At 38.7% G+C, this 24,194-nt stretch overlaps 1 protein-coding gene across 3 annotated transcripts in view; it reads right to left on the bottom strand.

Moving 5' to 3' along the window:
- flrt1a (fibronectin leucine rich transmembrane protein 1a) overlaps positions 1–10,895 on the bottom strand; it is a 60,886-nt gene extending 49,991 nt beyond the window's left edge. For 2 of the 3 annotated variants that reach the window (XM_010775367.1, XM_010775378.1), the window contains exon 1: positions 10,602–10,895. The gene's annotated coding sequence lies outside the window, so the exon portion shown is untranslated. Of the gene's footprint in view, positions 1–10,597 lie in introns of all 3 variants that reach the window. The other variant, XM_010775373.1, reaches the window with a different exon arrangement.
- Positions 10,896–24,194: the final 13,299 nt, after the last annotated feature.

The following is a 24,194-nucleotide window of genomic DNA, read 5'->3' as shown; positions in this document are numbered from 1 at the left end:
GCGCTTCCGCTCATTTCTCCCGTGTTATTATCCAAAGTTAATGTTAACTTGAATAATGTAGCCTACTTCATTTGAATGTAATAATTATGTTGTTTGTTGTTTGTGGAAGCGCATCATGTATTGGAAAATGGGAACTTTTCGATCCATTACGATTATAAACTGAAGCAATATAAAAATGAGCCCCATTAACTGAGTTGTAAACATCACTTTAAATGGAAGATCCCCATAGGCCCCGCCCACCCGATCGGATCGGCGATCGGTATCGGCCGATACTGATTCCGGCGATCGGCCCCAAAATGCCCGATCGGAGCATCCCTATTTTATATTCTATATATGTTGGGGGAAAAAAGAAGATCTTGAGATCCAGGGCTACATATAAAATGTCCGAGGCCAACGACGATCCTGGTAGCTAGGACTTGTTAGATTGCTGCTGGATGTGTACACCTTTAACTGGCACCAAAAGCAACTTTCACTCTGATATCAGATGTTATGTTTCCAGGAGATTATCACTGCTGCTGTTTCTGTCTCAGTTTCTGATTCTGCATGTGTCTGTCTCCTCCATCAAAGCAAAACAACAAATCCCTGTATTTCTGTTTTTCATCAGCGCCACTCCTGCTTTATCCCTTAAAGTCTAAGCCTTGTGTTTCATTTATTTTTTATTTTGCGCATTTTTGCGTTGCATGAAGTGCTGGACATGCTCTCCTTCTGCACAACAGTAATCCCAGATTACACATTGGGATATTTAGTGTGTGTATAAGCACTCCATTAAATGGCACACAGATTCTTAAACTCTGTGTACTTTATGTAATCTTGTGTCTTGTCATTTTCTCTCTGCAACCAGTGCCCTCTGCACCGCCATAAATTGTTGTAAAATTCTGCAATCGGGCCTCCACAAAGCACTAATCAAATCCCGTGTTTTTCCAAAGCCGCAGTCTACATCAACCAGAGAACCTGACCCAAATGCCACTTTCCATTTAGAGTGCTGCAATGAAAAGAAAGAGAGGTTTGGCATTGGGGAATTCATGAAAACGAGGAAATTGTGGGAATTATTAAAGAATCACTGTATCAGCTGTGCTCTCTGTAGTGTGAAGCTGCGTTTTCCATATATGTGCGTTTCTGAAAAAGAAGGCCGCACATGCTGTTTGTATAATAAAAGGTGCTGTTTGCATATTGCGGAGTCATAACAGGAGAGGTCTTCCTTTAGCTTTGTGATATGAAACTCCTTAATTTAAAACGGCAATGCTTTTTAATAGAAAAAGGAAAGAATAAAGCTGTAGTGGGAACAAAACAGATCTTAATTATTGCTCCAGTCAAAACAGAAAAGGAACTATTCATAGCAGCCTTCCAGAAAGAATGCACATCCTCATCATATAAGGAATCGATTTTAAGGTGTCAATCTAACTTTTTCTTTAATAAATTCTTCTCCACGCACTGCTGCCTTCAATGGTTGATTTTATGGCGTCTTCCAGCGTGGACTCTGCCTCCATCCCATCCCCGCTGGATTCTTTTACTGGCCTTTTGTGGATGAACTGTTGCATGTTTCAATGGCCGCACAGCTCTGCGGGCAGGAGGAACAGTAAAGTGTTCTTCATGTGTTTAAGCTTTCCACAGAAGAGCAGCAAAAGGAGATCCAGAGCTACAGCAGGCAGGAGTCCCGTTCAAATGTGTATTTTCTCAAGTCAGTTGGCAAATATCTGCACTTGTGTTGGCATGCCCGCTGTACCCTACCGGCTGCCAGCTGTCACTCAGGAAGACAGAGAGATGGAGGATGGAGAACAAGAGGAAGGAGGGGGGGATAAAGGGAGTTGGTGATGATGTGAGGACATGAGCCCCACGGCTTTCTTTCTCTCTTGTTTCTCATTTGTCTCTCTGATGATAACCAAAAACATGGCAGCCTGAAATAAGAGAGGTAGACATCAGAGAGAGAGAGGAGGTAATAATGCTGAGGAGAAGAAGTGAGCGTGATATGGAAAGGAAATAAAATGTGCTTTTTTCATGTTAATGGTGAAAAAGAATCACCACAACAAAGCGATTTTTCATGCATTATTCCGGATAAGTGCACGAACAACAACATTAAGCCTATACATGTATATACAGATGTGTTATTTGTGAATGCTTTTATTTGAATACATGAAAGATTATGTGAGAGGTCTCGCCTTTATGTCAATTTGGCATTGCAAAATTATGAAATTCTATCTCTGTTTATATCTCCACTCTATGTCTATTTTCTGTTATTGTGAAAGCATTTTGCATTTTGGATTTCTTGTATAAAAGCTGCTATACAAATAAATGTGTATCATTATTCTAATTGCACTCCAGTAAAGAAATCCGGCCGCATACTGGTGGAGTCATTCCCATTGTGATGCTGTTCCCATTATGTTCCAAACACAAGTACATTGCTTAACAGCTAAACTAATTGTACAGTTGTTGAGCCTTATGTAGTCATTTTAAACACAAAAAATTGAAGAAAAAGCTGTTTTAAAATTCTGAAATATTGAGATTACTTGCTTTTCACTGTTTTATATATTTTGAAGTGATTTTATTATGGTTTTAAATGGACAAAAAATGACATTTAAAGACATTACCTTAGATTTTGAGGGACAGGAAAAGCCTTTTTTCTTCTCTTTGACAATGGCTCCATCAATCAATTATACAATCACGCGCTGCACAGACATTTTTTGTCTCTTTTGAAGAGTGTCCACATCATGTGTGGGTGGAATATACTCTATTTCATCACATACTGTACATTGGATTTGACATGATGTTATTTGATATTCTTCGCTCTGCTGCAGCAGATTTGCAGATTAATAGATTTCCTGAAGCCTTTCATGTTACATGCCCGGCCATGACACACACATACGACTTTCTCATATTCCATCCCATGGGAATTATTAATATTTAATAATACATTTGGCTCATACAAAGCAAACTGTGCGTCAATCTGCAGCTAGAGTGAGCGGACAGTGTTTGTGGGTATTCGTCGACACATGTCAGATACAGCTTTATTACGAACAAACTGAACCGAGCATGAATGCTTCGGCTCTTCATAAGACGCTGATTTCCGTGATTTACAGAGTACAAGGGGGTTTAACAGATCACTAAATCACTGCGAGACACATTCTGTGACTTGTGCTGGATTTAAACGCTTTAGTGTCGACAAATGTCAATACTATATCGGGCCAGAGGAAGCTTCCTCCATGTCTCATTTAGAGCCTCGACATAGGGACAGAATAAACACTGTTTGCTGCTGTTCTTTTGGAGATTAGGATTGAAATGTCATTAATTATTACTATTGTGACTTTTCATTTAAGTTGACCTCAACTTCCAGCAGTCTCTCTCCTGTGTTACACAATATAATTCTATTAACATATGAAAAATGTTTTTACTATTTTTCAAGGCTGCATACATGAGACTGCATTGTGAAAGAGGTATTGTTATTTTATACTCAGATAAAACCACCTTTTTTATTCAGTTGGTCTTTTGTATTGAAATCCAGTTATGAGATGCATATCTAAAAGATGTCAGTGTGGGCATAAAGGAGTGCGTAGGACAGAGCAAATTAAGACCAAATGCCGGAACAACATATTTCCAATGGGAAAAGCCAGCAGAAGGTTTGATTTGCCGAGTTGATGCATCATGCCTCTCCTGCATCAATGTAGCCATAGCCTGTTTCTAAAAATGAAGGACAAATTCAAATGGAGTGAGGATGTAATTTGCTTTTTCCCACTCTCTCAACATGGCAGTGTTATGTATGAAGGAGTAAATAATATTGCCTGTGGTCGAGCAGCACAGAGGCTCTTTTGAGACAGAAGAATTGCGATTTAATTCCAGCTCAGTACGCAGTACAAGCAGCTGCAAGCTATTGATGATTGTTCCCACAACTATTGTTATTGCACTTTCAATTCGCAGAGCAGGATACCACTTTTAAACCCCATATTGCAAAACGTCAATGCAACGGCGACCGCCACCCCCTCACCCCCGCTCTCACAGCTTTTATCTGGGCAGAGCTTTCATCTGAGGATGAACCGGTCACTCTGCATGCACAGCCCCAGTATCGCTGCACACAGCGTCACATCGCCTGTTTTCGGAGGGACAGCAAGAGGTTTTTTTTCCTTATTTAGAAATGGGAGACATTCAAAATAGTCAGAAAGACAAATGAATGCAGGAAGCTGTGTTTCTTTAGCCTGGAACCACAGTAAATGGTTATATCAGCGCCACAGCTGATGTAATCAGGGAGAGATATGCACAGCACACACAGCCCGAGCACAGCAGAGAGGGGGGCAGTTCCTGTCTACTCTTTCTACTCATATCATGACGCTGTCTGTGATTCACTTTCACAATGTGAGCCTGAACATCACAACTTCCTTTACTTATTTACTAGTGGTAGGCCAATTCATCAGGCCAATTATAGCCATTTAGAGCTAATTGGCATCAGCCTTTAACAGCTCTCAAGAGGTTAATGATTTATTCATTCTAGTATTTCATCGAGCCAATACCAGGAAAGGCCGCTACACACACACATTATTGTTTATTTATTTTATTTATGTAATTTCGTGTCTCAGAAATAAAGTAGTGCTGCTATTTTCTGTTTTTGTTTGTTGTATCAAATCAGTAATCAGTACGGATAATGGATATTTTGCCAGTGTTGTATTATTATAGAATATTAATCATGTTAATGAATATTAATCATGTTAATGTTTTTATCATTAACATATATATTTGAATGTTGTAAATTGTCAATGTTGAGAAAACACTGGGTAGTAGTAAAGCGCTGCATGATATTACAAAAGCATATCATGAGTAAAAAGGACAATATTTGCTTCTAAAAACGTAACGATTAGAAGTTGCATACTACAATTATGTGTAAATAGTACTTAAGTAGAATACTTGAGTAAATGTACTTAGTGACTTTTCACCACTGATAGATTCTAGATTTCATTTATTTATACCAGCTTTTTAGTGTATTACATTTCTATATAACTGTTTAGTGTTTATACACTTACTATACTGTAGGACTACTATACTGTTCAGAATGTACATACTTTTGCGTTACTTGTATCATATTTAAACTTATATGATACTACATGACACTGCACCAATCCTTCTACTGCACTTTATAGAGAGATGCTAACTGCACCTTGTTGTCTCTACTTGTACAATGTGCATTGACAATAAAGTTAAAATTAATAACTGCGAATTAATTCAATATCTATTCATTAATTCCAATTTAACTGCATCAACACCTCTGCAAAGCTTGTTGTACATTTTTGCATATATTGCTAAATTAAAACCTTATGTTTTTTCGAGCCACTTCACAATCTTTCCATGCTCTCTAACTAGAGGTTGGGACTCACTGATCTATGCCCTGCCATCACTCATATTTTGGCGAGCTACTTTTCCGTGGAAGCCTGATGTGAGCCGGACGAATTTGGAGTCAAGTCATGTTTAGAGTAGGGGAGTTATTATGTTGACATGCTTTGGTATTTACTGCTCTTCACGGTGACATCGTACTGATAATAAAATAAAGATAATGTTTATGAACATCCATGTTGGTCTGTTGAAATTAAGATTGACTGTGTTTTTCTCTCAGTTGTGCACGTACAATATGTGACGGTTGACTCAAAAAGACATAACCTGTCTCTTCTCATGTCAAAACTGACACTGAGTGTGACTCATAAGCGTGTCAGCACTATTAAACACCTTGCACTGTGTAATGTACCTTGCACTGTGTATGTCATGCTTATGGTCATTATGGTCTATTTGCATGCTTTCAGTACTTGAATTAATTGATTAACATTATGATACTTGGAAATGACATATAAAGTGATATGTTTGCATGTCCATTTCAAGCATCAAAGCACCTGAAAAGATGTATTTTAGTGGCCTCTAAATTACATGCAGAATTGAAGCTGGTATAGAAAACATGTTTACATTTTTATTTTACTAAACCTCCAATTAATTTTATCCAAAGTGACCACAATGTCTGTTGAAAATGTACTCCTTTTCTGTTGATTGGTATTGGTTCATTTGTATATCATATTTCATTCTCATTTGCAAACAGCATTACAGCTATCAACTGCAATTAGAATACAATTGGAACAGTATTCATGTCCACTAGTGTTTTATTTGCCTTGGAAGGATTAGGGTTTTGGAGCGCATGTGCTGATATCGCCATTCCCGCTCTGCCAAATAAATAGCACTCGTAAAACTCAGGCGTCTGCTGCACAGGATGGCAGGAAGTTTACAATAAATGTCTGGATAAATCCACAAAAGAAAGTGTTGCCAACTTTTCTCAAATGAAATACACTAATGGCTGCTCAAAAATTCTCACAAAGAAGATGATGCAATACCAGCATTTACATATAAATTAATAGGTATTTATCATCAGAATGGAAGGATTCACTACATGATAAAGAGAGAGCTGGATTAGTGAGCTAAGACTGGGCTACAGAGACGCTTCATTAGCTGGTGGTAGAGAGACACATCCTGTCACAAGCTGCCCCCTTTTCCTGTCTCCCAGCCAGCTGACTAACGCTGCGAGAATGAGCCTCAGTTTTGTCAGCAGTGCTTCATCGTGCTGTTTACCCTGCAAATGTAATGTAACTAATTATTTTGTGGACGTGGCCAAAGAAAGAGGCTGTCCAGCTCAGCGCAGGCCTGTGGCAAGGGCATAAACACCCAAAAAAAGACCTCACTGGTTCCAAAAAGACATTCCTTCCAATTCCTTTCCTTCATTTTCTGTTTCCTCTAGTGCTCTCCCTGGAGAAGAGAGGGACTGTGTTTGTCCCTGCTCCAGCAAGAAGCACAAGAACGGCTTTTTTTTTTAAAACAACAAAAACAGTTGGATGCAAAGAGCAGTTAAAAGATGACAAATAACTTAAGATGTGGAGCTTTGCCACAGGCATTTTGCAAGAATTTTATTCAATGCCAACGCATTAGTAACCGTACAGGCAGCGAGTGGTACTGCAACACGGGAGAAAAAGAAAACATAGTTGTCCCATAGTGGCCGTTAGCGATGTGGCGGCGCTGTTGTGTGGATTATGATGCGCATCTATAGCAGATGCGCTAACCAAATTCTCTACAGAACCGCTGATCCAAATAAATTGGAGCTTGGCACTTTACTGACTTCGCTTGTCAGCAACACAAACACCAAACTAAATATAACACCCTGATAAGCTATTAGGAAGCTAGCGAACAGGGGCCCAGACTGGTCATAAAGACACACACACACACTCACACACAATGAGTTAACACTGGTGCTTTCCATCCTAATCAATCTGAACTTTATTATTTTTCACGAGCTGTTTTAATCCTGCTTCTCAGTCCACCTCCAGTCTGTTCTGACAGGTTTCCACTGACTGCCCACCACAGACACTGCAAACCATCAATTGTTCAGCTGTAATGGCAACAATGGGTAGCGGGAAGGCTGTCGCTCCTATAATGACTGTGCTGTCATGAATATAATGGGTACGCCGTTATGTTTTATGGACAGAGAGTTCACATATTTCCTGTATGAGCAAAAAGTGCTGCAGCTGAGGGCAGCTAGCTTGGTCATCAGTGCTATCTGAATCAGTTTTGTAACAAGAAGGAAAAAGGTGAAACAAAGCCAGTAGGGATCATTTCATTTGTGTCTTTCTGTTAAATCTTTTATGCATGTTTTAATGTTAACTTGCTTTAACAACCAATTGCAAGTAGCCCTAATGATTTGAGACTAGATTACCACTGGCAGCAACAACATGAGTCTCTGATCTGCTACGGTCACAGCGAGGTGGCCATTATCCAAAGACACAATAATGAATGGCTGCCTATATATTATGCCGCCTATTACATAGCTGCTTACCAAATACATTATTAAATCTGACAATTTTCTTTAACCCATCTGTCTTTTTCCTTTGATGGAATGAAGCCTAGTTCAATGCATTCATTCATTCTCTTTTCTCCCTCTTACTACTGCAGCTGCACCTAATCAGCTGATTACGGGCTTTCACTCCTTTAGTTAACCAATTACATTTAGCCATGATCTCCAATATCCAATCGTGTCTCTGCTGTTATATCTATTCTTCTATAAGCTCCCATGAGCTGTCATTAAAAGCTGATATTGCATCATATCCAAGGCCCAGGTTGAGCTCATCCACTTCTCGTCAAATCCAGATCTTCATCATTGTCTTCATTTCATAGCGGTCGATCACCATCAGTGTAGACATAATGGGGGGTTTCCTAGTCTACTTACAGCTTCACCTCCCACTTAAAATATATTGTATGATGGGGCCAAATCGCAATCACCTTGTGCACATGTCAATACATATTCGTTGCCTCAGAAATAAGTCTCTCCTGATTGAATTTAAGTAATTAAAAAGACAGCGGTAGTGCAGTCACTGTGAAAGAGCCGGAACAACAGCAACGCAACAAATCCAACAGGACCGCCATGTGCTCTGTCCAGATAAATCCATACCCCCATGCTCGAATGGGGTCTCGCAGTATCTACGGATAACTTCAAATGAGCAAATAACACGCAGCCAACCCACACAAAGACCCTTACATCACGAATACCTTGCACTTAATTGTGCCTGATGGGACTACAAACAAATGGATAAGAAAACCACACTATTTAATGATCGTGCTGGATTATATGGCGTATAATCTTCCATGCTATAGGTCATTTGATATCTCAATAACGATATACAGCACAAAATACATTTTCGGAAATACTGCTAAAACCTATATAATATGTACTCCAGTCAGTGTGAATTCAATATTTTTCAATTTTCTCATAATGTTTCTCATTCGACTAAAAACGTTAGTGTAAAATGACAGGACAATTTCAAGTGAAATTATAGAGAAATATTGAAAATATATTTCCAAATATGCACTTTATGTTCATTGCATTGAACTGAGTGGCTATTCAGATTTTCTAAGAAATTAGTAAATTGCTTTCTTTTTTGTGTTTTTAACATTATCTCTATCTGGATATAGAATTTCAGCACAATACATATAATACCATTTTGAATTATTGCTCAGGCCTCTTCAATAACTGTGTTATTGCCTAATACAACTTGAAGAGGCTGCATTGTGCCTGAGATAGACAACCAATTGCAAATCACAATTCCTGCACATGTATTGATAGATGATGAAGCCATGCAAATGAATTCAGCAACCCTCTGCAGCAGCAGCATCAGTTACAATGCAACTACAGTGATTTTTACTTTTGTTTTAAAAGGTACAGTCAGGTCCTAAAAGTGAGCAATGTAATCAGCGAGGCCATTCAACATGAATGCCATCATTACTGCCAGACCCGGGGCTCTGTGCCAGCGAGTCAGAGGGCAGTCCATCCAAGAATATCTCTTCCAACTTTCACAAGATGAATTCCTCTGGAGATGCCATCTGTTTGTCTATCGCCCGCATGCCATGTGCACAGGTTAGATCAAGTCTCTGCAGTTCCTTATTCATACAATTCATAATCAGTCTTATGTTTTGCTTCTGTGAAGTGCAGCCTCTGAGGTTTCTCAAGACACATCTACCTTCATCCTGATCTTCAGCAAAAAGGATTATTAAATGAGTTGCTTTTGAAATGTAGTTGTTGGACGTCAAAATCCTGTCATAATCAGACACTTATGTGTGAAATTTGGGATTGAAAGAGCTATTGATTATATTGATGGAACATTGCTTTGTTTGCAGACATAACAATATGCTGCAAAACTGTTAAAATAGGACACGTTTTTCATTTAAATTCTGGATCAGATGAAGCATTCTGTGTGGACCTGGTGTGGACACACATGAGCACTTCCCATGGCTGATGCTCTGAAGCACAACATTTCTATGTTACATGTTTAGATTTAGTGCACGTTGTCTTGATTTCAGCCTGCGGCATTATTACATCCAACTGTTTTACCAAGTTAATAGCAATTTAATGGGCATTCATGGTGGGAGGCACTGCTGCAGGAGTAATATATGCAGTCATTCTGTCCACAAGTCAGATAACTCAATGGGAACCCGGCAGTGGGGGTGGGGTGTGTGTGCACGTTCAGGTTATACAGAAGAACTCACCAACTTTACAGTCCTCACCTAAACCAGAATATTGGGCTATAGAGTATTTCAGTACTTACAGAATGGTCAATGAAAGCACTGCTTAGATGGTCCCTCCAATAATTGTAATTAATCCAGACATTAAATACAAAGTACAAATGTAAAATATCACAATAGGAAACTTACATTTTGCTGCTTCAATATGCTGCTTTCTCTCTTTCATACCCCTCACTGCCTATTGTAGACGAATGTAGCCTAATTATTGTCTCTTCTCCTTTTTTTGGATTTATATCCAAGCTGGGCCCTGGATCCAGAAACCACTGCCTATATGTGCAGTTGTCGGCCAGTTATTCAATAAAACACGATTCCTCAATCAAGAGGCAATTGCATTGTTTCAATCACAGACCTGATTATCTCTTGCACCGAGCCTCAACCAGGAGACAAATACGAGTCAAATACTTGTTGGTGCCATCGTAATCAAACATTGATCGGGTGATCATTATTATTGTATATTTTGGACAGATCGGATGATGAACGGCATATTGGCAGTCGGTGCACATTAATCAAAGCTCACCTACCGGATGAAGCTTCGTTCGGATGCCACGCTTTCTCTCGGCTGTGTTTGATGCAAAGTCCCTCAGATTCTGGCCGCCCTTTTCCCCCGTACGGGTCCTCCGGTGTCCTCCAGAAGCAGGTGTGACCACAATCTCGCCTTGTTGTATTCCCATATGTTGTCGCCAGCGCAATTATGAATGCTCCAGTTGATCAGTGACTGGATAGCCTGTGTGATCATGTGCTCCTTTCTCTCTCCCTCTCTCTGTAACTGCTCCCTCCGCCCGATTATCTCCCCGCTGCGGCACTGCTACATGGTAATACGGAGAAATAAATAAAAAACGTGCCCGAGTCGCTGGCGAACTTGCGCGCCTTATTATGACAATTAGTCACCGGACCAGTCCGTGCCTGCTCATCCGTGCACCTCTAATACAAAAAAATCTGCTGGCTCTCAACTATATCCGCTATTTGCACTGAATAAATTACCCCCGAGATGCTGCTTTATTTTCTGAAAAAAAAGAGGGAGAAAAAGCTCAATGTAATGTGCCGGCTGAGGCTGGAGAAGAAGAGACTGAGGCGTAAAGGATGGAGAGGATTAAAGCAGAGGGAGGAGGAGGCTGCACATTTGTGAAAGCCTTTCCTCTATATGTCCTTTGAATAACAGTGAGACACGGTACATATCTTCCCAAGTCTCTCTGTCTCTCTTTCACTCAGCTGCTTCCTGTGTTCCAACTGAAGTGTGAACTTGTGCATAAAAGGCTGCACAGATCATTGATAATGCTGCAATTGTAAAGTCATCCATATATGTATCCATCTATCCATCTACCTATATATCCATCTATCTATGTATCCATCTACCTATCTATCTCTACCTGCAGTGTCTAGAAATCAATCCTTGTGAATAAATAATATCACTGGGAGTCTCACTTGCATTTTGGGAATGTTTTTGGCTCTTGCTCGTCTCAGTCTCACTCCCTCTCTGTCAGACTGATGGATGTTTTTAGTGATGGTTTTTAATTAGACCTCCACTCTGATCTGCGCTGCATGTTGGGCAGGTTATGATTCCGCCTAATCAAGGCACTGTTAGCCCGAGCTTTGACAGCGAGTGTTTGCAAAGTGGTCCACAAATTGGTCAGACATCTGCTGCTCGGGTCCCCAGAGTGGATGTGGACCCCTGCTCGCTGTGGGATGGGGACCTGGGCCATGTTGTGAAACCCATCGCCGAGATTAAACCAGCTGCTTACATTTCAGTTGTGCATCAAAAACAATAATAGTTTGCTTAAGAGCTCTCCACGAATATTCTGGTGTGTGCAGGTCTGCCACGACTTTAACCTAGAATTGTATACATAAAAGACAGAAATGTAAGCAAAGATCAGTGTCTCCTATAATTACAATGCAGAGCGTCAGCATATAACATCAATGATTCAATAGGACCTTGAAACGTGAAAAATGCAACGATACTCAAATGATTCTCCTGTGCTTGCGTTGCATTTAATGTTATCTTGTAAGCTTCGGATTGATGCATGTGTTTTCTCAGCGAAACAATTAGTGCAACATCTGAGAGTGCTATAGCCTGGAAAATGATGATGATAACCTTAGCCCTTTGAACAGAGAGCACAAGGGAGTTTGGAGTAAATAACTTACAAGTGCCTGGCTCTCCTCACTGAGAGATGAAGTTCCACAGAAAGTCAAGGAGGCATAAAATAACCTGTTTGAGAAAATGGTTTGCCAGATCGTTGACAGGACTTGTCTTTCTGCTTGAAGTCTAGGATGCAGTTTAATAACCCCTTATAATAATACCTTTTTATTAAAAAAGGTAGTTATGAAATGGGGTTGTTTAAGGTACTTATCCCTAGTCTGTGTACTCTCGGTGGTCTCCACCTCCACGTCCCTCATTTTGGAGGAACAGACTAGAGTTGAGGCACAGGAGCAAAGCAATGTAATGAAGCGGACACAGCGGCGGCAAAATGTATTTTAGCAGCCCAAAGGAATCGTCTTTAGTTTAACACTTCAATGCTTTACCTTGCTGTCAGTCAGCACCTAAGTGAACACACTTTATCCATCCAGACGTAGACGAGTACAAGGTAGAATAACTGTGTTTGTCAAACGCTGGCTCGATCCGTTAGATGGTTGGCGTTTTGTGTGACCTTGGCGAATTCGAACTAACCCTTTAAAAACACCAAAGACACACATTAACTCAAACAAACGTAATTATTCAGGCATATCAGCAACCCCTTTGGTTTGCGAAGTAAAATACAAGTTTTTGGCAAAGAGGTCTGGTGTCTTTCGAAGTTAATAAAGTAATCAAGGCTTCAATAGTTGGAATGGCTGCTGCTGCCCGTACTCAGCCATACACTGCTTAGTTTCCGTGATCGCCACCTCTTCAGGTAAAACACCAAATATGGATCTCATACAACTTCAAAACATCTGAACTATCCCTATCGGCTGCCAAAATCTTCATTAAAATGTAACAACTTTTTATGTTTTGGTTGGTGGGTGAGAAGGCTTGTTTGTGTGTGTTTATAAAAAGTACATGCCCTTGGCAGACTGTTAGTTAAATGTTCACGCTCCAGTGCTACTAGATATTATACTACATCGGCTGTGAGAAAAGCTACCAAACATTTTGTGCAGGCAACTCACCGATAGTCCAATCACTGTCATGCTGGCAGGTCCAGACATTTCAGGGGCTCTGCAGGCTGACTGTTGATTTTAACCGCTGCTGTGCAATCGTAAGGTGAGCTGAGCATTATGGACTCTCCTTAATTTATTTGGTCTGCATGCATGAGACCTGAGAGGACGAATACGCCAGTTGTTTCTTACTGGCTAATGTCCACAATCTGGTTTGAGTTCACTGCTCGTCAGCATTCGATGTGGACGTACATACTGTAAGCTTGCACGTTCTCAAATGTGCTAATTAAATACCTGGTTCTCAGAATAAAGGCTATGATGATGATGATGGCTGATGATGTGTCGTGTGTATCTGGCTTTTGTTTGATTGTTGCTAAATGTGATTTGCCATAACCATGGCCATATTGTAATTAGACTGCAGATTGAATGAGAGCTTCAGTGTTGGGATGGAATTTAACACATTATTCTTTAGAACGAAATGCAAAAAGTCCAAGGGCAATATGTAAAACATCCATAAACTTGGACAATAGTGTCCAGCTGCAGAGATCAAGGCCCAGGACTCATGTACATCACCATGGTGGAGAATCACTTGTTTTCCTTATCACAAAATAACATATATGACACTGTATTATTCAAGCAGTTTAGTGTCTTATCACGCTTATTATAAATAATAAATAAATTGGCAAACTGCGCATATACTTAATGGATTGAATAGGTCCATTATTATTACATTATTACATTGTACAAGTGCAATCAACAATGAAGAACTGAAGAATAAAAAAAGAATGCTGCAAGTAAATGAGCTTGTAATACCATTGTAAGTGCTACTGCATTGGCTTCAAATATGTCAAACATTGAGTACTGAATAGAGATTTATTTTAAACATCTAAGGCTAGGTGCGGGCGAAAAAGGTTGTTTTTTTTACACCAACTGGTAGAAAGAGAGTTGAAGAGTGATACTGCATACTGGATGAGCTGCAGAGGTCTGATGGCACTGGCAGGTAGACCAGCCATGAGAGAGATGCACAAGTCAAGGTATGAGATGACAAGAGCCTGGACCAGAACCTGCACGGCTCTGGGTGAGTAGAGACGTGTCCTTCTGATGTTGTATGGAGTGTATTTGTCTCATAATCACGTCCATGTGACACAACCTCCATCAATAACACAAATGTTAAGAATACAATCCTAATATTTTGATATATCTGTGTACTAGTTAGTTAATGTTAAAAAGCAACATGTTCTTACCTAGATTTTCCAATGTGCTCTAAAAATGTACCTGATTGTCATAATAGAAGCTAACTCTGTTGAAAGCTGTATCTTGTTTATACTGTAGCTAGCTGCTAAGAGATTTGGAAAATGTTAAGCTGCAACACTTAAAACATTTTCTTAGTTTAGCTTAACTACCAATAACTAATTAAACTATGTCAATAACTAATTGCAACACTAGCACAACAACCCAGTCTCACGGCATTTCGTGTTATAGTCACGACATTTAATCTATTGATTCGTGTTCATCAACACGATTTTCCCCTTTTTTTGTGTGTCACAGAACGATTTTAAAAGCAATGTATTTCTATTGGTAGTGTGCTGTTTCGTGCCTGCACCACGTCTTTTTGTCCGGTCGGTCTTGGAAGACCGGAAGTTGTGGGGCTCATAAAAACATTTTCTTACTCAATATCAAGCCACGATTATTGTTATTTTAAATCGTATAATGCCGGACTTATTTTGCTGTCTGCGCGGAAAAGAAATGGCGCTCATACTGAAATCTGTATTTTTTAAATCCTTTTTTCCTTCTAATTTGTTATTCTTTTCTAAATAACACACTGTTATTTACTCCGCAACAACACACAATTATCCTTGTTTTTATGTATTTGTTTCGTTCTATAATCTTGGGCTTTTTTGGCGTCCGTCAGGAACTGAATTTCCAAATAAAGTAACAGGAAACAGACGTAGGCGCCAGGCGACATATTTGATAGTTGGTGCTTGAGAAGACTAAAGCATATTCATTACTCGTTATTCTCTACTAATAGTTCATTAAAAACTGCATATAATGGTTATTTTGCACATCCCTTTCAAGATTTCAAGATTTTCTAAGGTTTATTGACATATCATATACACAACTACGGTGTAGTTATGCAATGAATGAAAAACTTGGATCGCAGGTTCCTCAACAGTGCATTACAAGACATCTATCAATATGTGTGTATACCTCCACCATTAAACTGTAAAATTCTGCATATTTCTTATACTATCTATATACATCTTAAAGGAGTATAATTAATATGTATAATATCAGTTAAAATAAGTGCTTCAACATAGTAGATACCCCCAAAGCTTTTCTCTTGTTTAAAAGAAGACCTTAACCTAAAGTATTCTTTAATGTTTAAATAAAGGTTAATTCGTTTTTCTGTTTTACACATCCTCCTATTAATATCTTTGGACATCCAGCACTAAACTGTTTTATTGTAGAGATCACTTACAGTATCTTCTTGATTATTTATATTCTATATTTCTATCATTGAACTTCTACTTTCACCCTATTTTTTGTATGGAAAAATAATTCAATAACGTGCTTTAACCACTAGACGGTGCACACAAGGTACACACAGCATAGAATGCCATAATAACTTTGTATTTTTAGTATAGGACACTTGTGTATGTATAACATCTGAAGATGTGTAGTTTTATTCATGTTTTCACATAATTTTACAGCATATTGCTATACTATTTATCATGTTTTACTTCTACACATTAATATCTGATTTGTAAAACATCACAGACAGAATGGTAAGCTAATGGAATTGTGATTACATAGATGTGTCTCCCATCACCCAAATCCCCTGACTATTCTCTCAACTCAGTATTTACATTCTTATATTCAAAGAAAATCAGTAATATCTTTAAAAAGTCCTTTTCTATCAGCTGTGCACCGTTATGGGGTAGATATAACCTATCTACCAATTGGATCAAATATAAAAGTCAGCCGAATTAATGTTGATATTGCAAGGAGACGTGCTGTATTGTGTGAAGAGAAATTGAAGATGTTGTTTAATTGCTGATATATTTATGATTCACGTCACATATTCAATTTCGGTGCAGTTCTTCCAGTTTCTCCAAAGGTCTTCTAATCAGGGCTCTATAAATAAAGAACTAAGGCAGATGTGTAATATTTAATGTAGTCAAACCGTGTATTACAATGCCATTATGTGATGACTTCCAAAGAGAAAAGCAAGTACACTCGGATTAAAGTATTATTTATTTATTTATTTTAATGTTTTTCGGTTTTCATATCGCATAAACACCACATCCCAACGTGCATTGCGGCTAAACAATCCAATCACTGAGCTTAAACCATAGCTGAGGATCTTTGGTGTAATCAGTTCAGTATGTGTATCCGTAGCGGTTCCGGTTATTTAATTTCCGGTGACTTTATTTACGGCTAAAAAGCATGCTAAAAAGCCCAAGATTATAGAACTAAACGAATAGATAAAAACAAGGATAATTGTGTGTTATTGTTGAGTAAATAACAGTGTCTTATTTAGAAAAGAATAACAAATTAGAAGGAAAAAAAAAATGCAGTATTCTGAGGCTCTGAGCCCCATTTCTTTTCCTCACAGACGGCAAAAAAAGTCAGACATTATACGATTTAAAATAAAAACAATAATCGTGGCTTGATATTGAGTAAGAACATGTTTTTATAAACCAAATAGCTTCTGGTCTTCCAAGACCCGACCGGACAAAAAGACGTGGTGCAGGCACGAAACATACTACCGATAGAAATACATTTTTTAAATCGTTCTGTGTGACACGAAAAAAAGGGGGAAATCGTGTTGGTGAACACGAATCAATAGATTAAATGTTGTGACTATAACACGAAATGCTGTGAGGCTGGGTTGAGCACAACAACAACAACAGGAAGAAAGGACAGATAACATTATTGCAAACAACAGCGTTACAATGCAGTAGAGGTCATTTAAAATAATGATCAGGTTCTCGTATTCTGATGGTGGTGTCTCTCGTATACATTTTGAGATATAGACTTCAGTTTTCTCCAGAGAAAACTGAAGTTGTTCAGGTTTATGCATCTTAAGTATTTTGCAGTATTTTCTTTAAGATGTAGTGAGCAATACGGTGATTGAGATCATGATGTTCAAAGTCACCTTTACCCCCTTAATCTTTCAGAGTGCCCAACCGGCCCCCAGGAACAACCCCCCCCCCCTTTTGACATTTTGTTCATCTTTCCCTCATCCAATGCCACTGCTCTCAAGCTATGCTGCATTTATTTCCTTATCCTCACTCTCCACGGTGTCTCAGTGGGAGTGGGAGTATAATTACGCAGTCAGACAGTGTTTACAGACGCAAAAGCTCCTTAATTTATTCCAACAGTTAGCAGTAATTCCCCACTTTAATTTATAGCTCCTCCACCCAGTGGGAAAACGAGAGAGGCTGATCGTGAGAAGAAGGGGGGAGAGGGAAAGAGCATATGGACATTATATTACAGAATACAATGTACTTCTACTTACACATGTTAAAGCCATCATCATTCGTTTTACTGCACATTTAAGTTGTTTCCCTCTCCCAATCTATTGAGGGTTTTAGCCCACTCTGTAATAAAAAATATACAAACATAAAATATGTTCATGGATGTGTTATTTGTAAATGTGACTGGATGGCAATTTAGTTTTACCAATGTGATACACGTCTTCACTTGTAATGCTTTTCAGCCCTGGTTTTGGTGTGATTCACCACAAACGGGGAGTCTTTTCAGGCCAGCAGTCGATTACACCTGTGTTTTCTTAACATCTAAGCCTCTCTAAAGCTGTGAACACTGGTGTGAAAACTGGCATTGATTACATTCATACTGCCACCTCGGACCAGCTTACAAAGGTTCTTATTGACTTTTTAGAAACCTTTTGAGGCAAGGTACAAAACCTTAATGAAGGCACCCAAAGACTTCTGTCAAGACACCCAAGAAAAACAGCCTGCTGGACTGCAGCAGCTGGTACATAAAAACGCCTCTCCATCCCAAGCATGAAAGTCTAGCAGCGATGCAGCTGAGGATTTCAGAGAATTAGGAATGGGCTAAATGTCTGCATTTGAAGGCTGTCGGTCAAATTTTAGACATCTCCACAAAAGTTTATTCACAAAACCTATATAACACACTACAGGAAAGAAAAGAAAAAAACCCAAAAGCATAAAATGGCCTCTTTAACATTAAGTCATTGTTCAGGAGGTTTTTCAAGGGAGCCGATTATCCAAAGAGATCTCATCTTCTCAAAAAAAAACAGACTGTTAAGCATTTCATGTTAAAAATCATCGTTTCCCTGGCAGGCACACGGTATGCAAGCTCACTGCTAATGTTTGTATTTTAAGTTATCAGAAAAATAAGCTGAGCAGACATCCAATGACTTAAAACATTCACCATTAAAAATATAGGGTTAATACAAACAGCCTCTAAAAAATGTATTACAAAAATGTTGCTGTAAACTATATAAAAATGTAATATATGACATATTTTGGCATACAACCACAACTCTGACAGTGCACTAAAAGGGAACCATCTCTATAGCAGGTAAACATATACAAAAACATAGGTATATTACATTTTTGGTATTTAAGTCCGGTTATTCTAAATTATGGTTGCACAATATGGGCACATTGCATTTATTGTAATTCTAGAATTTCTGAATAGATAACATTAGAGGGGAGCATTAGTAAGACCATTAGTAGAAGTGCAGGAGTCAAAGCCACAGGGCCATGACAATGAGTTCAACAAATCTGTGTGGCTAGAATGCTCATTTATAGTAGAGAATCACCAGACTAATTAATGAAACAAGGAATATTGAGTGCAAGAGTTAGAAAGGAGATTATGTAAAGGGGAATGAGGGTTGCTTCAGAGGCCAGAGGGCTGTTGCAAAATTGGAACATGAAGATATTACTTGTTAGGAAAAAACACAGACGCTGATTGCCGTGTTGACTGAATTCACCGATGATGAACCACCAGGGAGTAGTTGGCGCGATGTTGGGTGTAGCCACAGTTCCGTCGCCACAGGGAATGAAATGATCCTGTGCACTTCAGTAAATAAGCTGCATCTGTCACTGGTCACACATGTCAGCAGTAAAACCTAACAAATTTGGCAGAGAGTTGTCTCATCTGGCAAGTCTCTTCAGTAATTACAGCAGACTAAATTATATCACTGGGTCGTCCTGATGAGCCAGACACTATGTCACTGTGACCTGGTTTCAGCCTCGCTATAGAAACTTGAAAGCCAAAGACGTCTCACTTGGATGGATGTGAGTACAGGCAATCTGCAGTCAAATATTTACTTATAAATATATATAAATATAAACTATTGGCATGTTGCCCATTAACTGGGGCAAGGTCCCCAAGCGGAGGACTCAGGTTCATAGTGTCATCCCCACTGTCTCCCCATTTTTTGTATTGCCGTGGTATTTTGTATTGCCGTGGTCAAGGTCTTATTTAACCATTTATTACTACATGCAGAAAAGTATGAAGACTAAAAGATGTTACTCTCACTACCTCGAAACAGTTTACCGATTCTGCATTGTTCTCATTTATTATTGTCAGATTGAGTAAAATAAGAAAATACACTTGATTTTCTGCTTCTTCAGGAGCGTAAAGGTGTTGTTTGACTTTATGTGATTGACACCACAAACAAACCACCAACAAGTGTCTGATTCTAATATTGCTTAAATCTGATTGGTGCATGGAAATGCGTGACAACAGCTACAACAGCCCAGATAGAAAGGGAAAGCTGCATTGCCAGATTTTAAACAAAATGTTTAACATCATAAAAATCTTTCCAACCATTTACATCTTTGACAATTTAAGATGCTGTTAAAAAAAATGCAATCTACTGGGATAAACATTGCAGCAATAACTTTTTTGTCATTTCAGTGCACGATCATAACCTTGCACATGGTTCAGTTTAAAACCTTTTCTCATGCGACAAAGAATGACATGACTTAAGTCAGTCAGTTATGTAGTCAGAGTGTAATGTAGGTATTAAATGGGAACATTAGATAGAAGACCGTGAGACTGTAAGGAGGAGGATCAATCAATCTTCTATTAAGTTTTTGGATCCTGTGTTTCTAGAGTTTTTTTACACCCTATAAGTGAACAAAGGTATAAATCATTGAAGTAAATTACCACAAAAACCCTCAAGACCTTATACAAGTACCTCATAAAACACAATCTCAGAACAATTTGTGGATTCAATGTAGTGTACAGGAAGCCTACAGTGGGCCATTTCACAGTTGGCTCAAGGCTTTCTTCATTTTAAACACATTTACATATTCACAATTGCTACAGTAAAAAGATTAAAAACTGAAGTTTAAATTTCCCTTCCTGTCACATCATCCAATTTTAAACAGCGAGATAAAACTGAGAAAATCATGTAACATTTAAAGGACTGCTTATGAACGCGGGATTTCACAGTCGTGTAAAAGTAATAATGGGTTTTGTGAGAACAATTTGTCAGATTTCCATCCGTATCACGGTGCTATGAGGCCTCACACTATAAACCACGTTTCCTCTCCGTCATTTACAAAGACATTTCCATTTTCATTCTGCCTTTAAACCATTCATCCGGCTGCCTTTTCTATACATTAAAGACACATAAAATGAGCTATGGATGGATAAACCACGTCAATCAGCACTTAAGCAGGAGGAAAAAGAAATAGGTACAAAAACAGGGGATAAACAAGAGTGGGAGGTAGGAATTAAAACATTCATTTCAGACTTTAATATCCCTTTTTCCCTTTCATGCGATCAACAATCCATCCCATCGTGCTCCAAAGGGTAGTGATCCATTACAGCATGATAACAGTCGAGATGAAATGAGTCAGACCACTCCATTAAACCTGAAGCAGCTGTCATATTCCTGCAAACTAATAAATCCTTACTGCTCTGTATAGTGTCCTTGTGGGTCATTTTAATAAATATAAACCTGATATTGGTCTAATCTATTACGACTACCCTTGTTTCCCTTGCTTTACTAAATATTTCTGGTTCCCTCTTCCTGCAGTTGTGGCTGTTCTCCTTCAGACTGCAGTGTTAAATGGCCATAGTTTGTGGAATTGCCCCGCGGGACTCACCAAGGCACAACCAAATATTTACAGAGGAGCACATTCTTTAATCCACATCCCAGCCATCATTTGTCCCCTGCAGAGGCAAATGCGAAATATTTTTGGCACAGAGCACAGCAGAACGGGCGCAGAAGAGAGGTAGTGGAAGTCAGAGTTAAAGAGGCCCAGCATTACCAAATGTTGGAGGTTTAAGCATTGTAGTAAGATATATTTATATTTAGCATTATTTATTTTAAACCAATTCCATACAAAGTCCATATCCAACAAGTATTGTGAGGGTATGTTGATCCTGATGTTTTATTTCTCTCTGCCCTAGAACTTCATTCTTTTTTGGAGTATTTAGCAATATCGTGAATATTCTGAACAGCCAATGGGAGGATTTTCCAACTTCAGCGAGTAATACTATATATCCTCCATTTCAGATTCCCGTAACTTCAGGAGAATCTTAACCCTGATAAGCCTTCGAGACACAATGTCAGGGGATTTTTTTTAACTCAAGTTGAGGCAATATCAAATTCATATAGCCGTCTATTCACGTCGCCTGCTTTGAATTATGTAATATCGTCAAACATCCCCTTCACATTTGAACAAACCTTGAGTCAATCCCTCATTCAATGTCTTGCTGCTGGAAATCCTTGTGAGTGCACGAATTGTCTATTAATTTGCTCCTGAAAATAGTAATTTCACACAGAATTATATGTATTCCTTTTGCTATGAACTTAAGTACAGAGTAACATCTTCAGTAGGAATGAATAAGCATGGGGCTCGGTTGGGGATTCAACGTAATGAGAGACTGACTATGGCATTGTTGTTGTTTTTTGGGCACGATCTCTTGACAATAACAAAATTATAAAAAATGACAACCCTTATCCTTTAATAGGTTATCAAGGGTGAGTAATTACCAATATAAAGCTCATCCCCGCTGGGGACTGTCTGAATTACTTCAGACTCTCAAAGATTCATTGTTGATGAATCCCAATTAAAGAGTTAATTTTCCACACCACTGAGCTAACTTACCCTGTCCAACAACATACGGGACGGAAATACTAGAGGCTAGCAAGGGAGACAAAATCCCCCGAGAGGCATATGGTTGGGGGGTGGGGTGTATTCCTTTAGTACTATACCTTCCTCACGGACAACATACATGTGTATACTGTAGGCCTATCACAAGGTGTCCCAGGAGAGAGCAGTTGTCTATGAAATGGTTAAAACATAAAAAATGGAATTATAGATAGTATAAGCACAAGGCTGTTCGAGCTCCTTCCAGTTAAAACTAAAGCCACTACTTTCAATTTTCATTAATACTTTGCATACCCTAACCCTATAGAATACATTTCAATGGAAAAATGAACTGCCGGCATAAAAAAACAAACCAATGATATTGATGCAATCTGGAACCCATTTATTTAGTGGGAATGCTGTTAACAGCATTCCAACTAACTGTTCTTCTACGGACGAAAAGTTTATTATTATTCCGCCGACTTATTTCGCCGCGCTTCTCCTCCCGCATTGAACATCTCAGAAACTCTGTTCGAACATCAAAACGTTCAGCTCGGTCGGGAATCGATTGCTATTACTTTTCTCATTCATAACTTTCATAATTCCAGAGATACATCCCATAATACATCACATTTTTAACATGGAAGTCAATGGAGGAAATCTTCAGACTTCAACAAATCTTCATGCGACTTCAACTGCTAACTGTTCATTCATACTTTCACTCAGAAACCTCATTCTAACGTTAAAATGTTACACATCTTTCTGACATTATTCGTGTAAAACAACTTTTAAATCTGATTCTTGCTTTTAGAGATATTAAACATTGTTCAGACCTTGTTTTAGAGGTTTTCTTCACATTTTAATATTAACTAGAGTGCGTGATGTCACAGCTAGAGGGTAGAAAATCTTGAAATTTGCCTTCATATATTCTTTTTAAAACTGCCATAATTCCCAAACCCTACATTCCTGAGACATAATTTATCATGACAAACGTAGGAAAACATCTCGTAGCTTGAAAAATGACAAATAATTAAGCAAAAATAATTAAACAAATTTCTTTTTGAGGGCATGAAGTGACAAAAACGTTCAACATTCCTCCATTAAACCCCATGGTAATTTCAGGGAGATATTTCCTCACGGTAGCAGCCGCACACCTTTAGTTAAACTGCCAAAAAGGCCACATTATTAACCCAAAACTACACAAAAATTACACTTCAGATACTCAACTTCCTTGACATGCTTCACGTTTTGAAATTTCACAGATATCTGTTACGGTTCTTCCACAAAACGTTCACATGTAAGAGGTTCATCTCTCATTCAGAACAATGAAGCCTTTGAAGTCTAGGCACCTCGTTAGCTCAACTATAAACACCTGTGCAATGGAACACGATGATGTCATCACTCCAACTGACATGCTCAGAGCAGCTGACTTCAGAGAGCAGTGTGCAAACAGTCCAGCCGTGAAGACATCTACAGGACAGTTTTGAATTTTTTCAAATGCCGTTGCCATGGCAACACAATGTTGTTGGTCCTAAGACCCAAGCTAAAAAACAATTTCATGATTTTCCATAATATCTACAATTATTTAAAACAAATGAATGCAACACACCATGAATTTAAAATGTAAAATGAAAATATTTATTTATTATTTAAAAGTGCCATCGCAGCAATTAGGTTTCTCACCATACAACCTTCCCTCTGGAGTTGCCCAGAAAAAAAAAAAAAATAAATAAGGATTCAAAGCAGAAAGACGAAATCATGGAACGTGCAGCAAGTATATACAGTACACATTTCAATTATCGGAAAGTGCAATATTAAGTTTTGTCGCTAGCTCCAAAACTATGTACACACCATTTAAACTTTAAAATTAAATGAACAAAAGAA

The sequence above is a fragment of the Notothenia coriiceps genome, unplaced genomic scaffold (assembly GCF_000735185.1).
Source record: "Notothenia coriiceps isolate Sejong01 unplaced genomic scaffold, NC01 NC01_scaffold00000339, whole genome shotgun sequence".
In the NCBI taxonomy this organism is placed as follows: Eukaryota; Metazoa; Chordata; class Actinopteri; order Perciformes; family Nototheniidae; genus Notothenia; species Notothenia coriiceps.
Note: the sequence above shows the minus strand (reverse complement) of the source record. Positions and strands in the feature narration are given on the sequence as shown.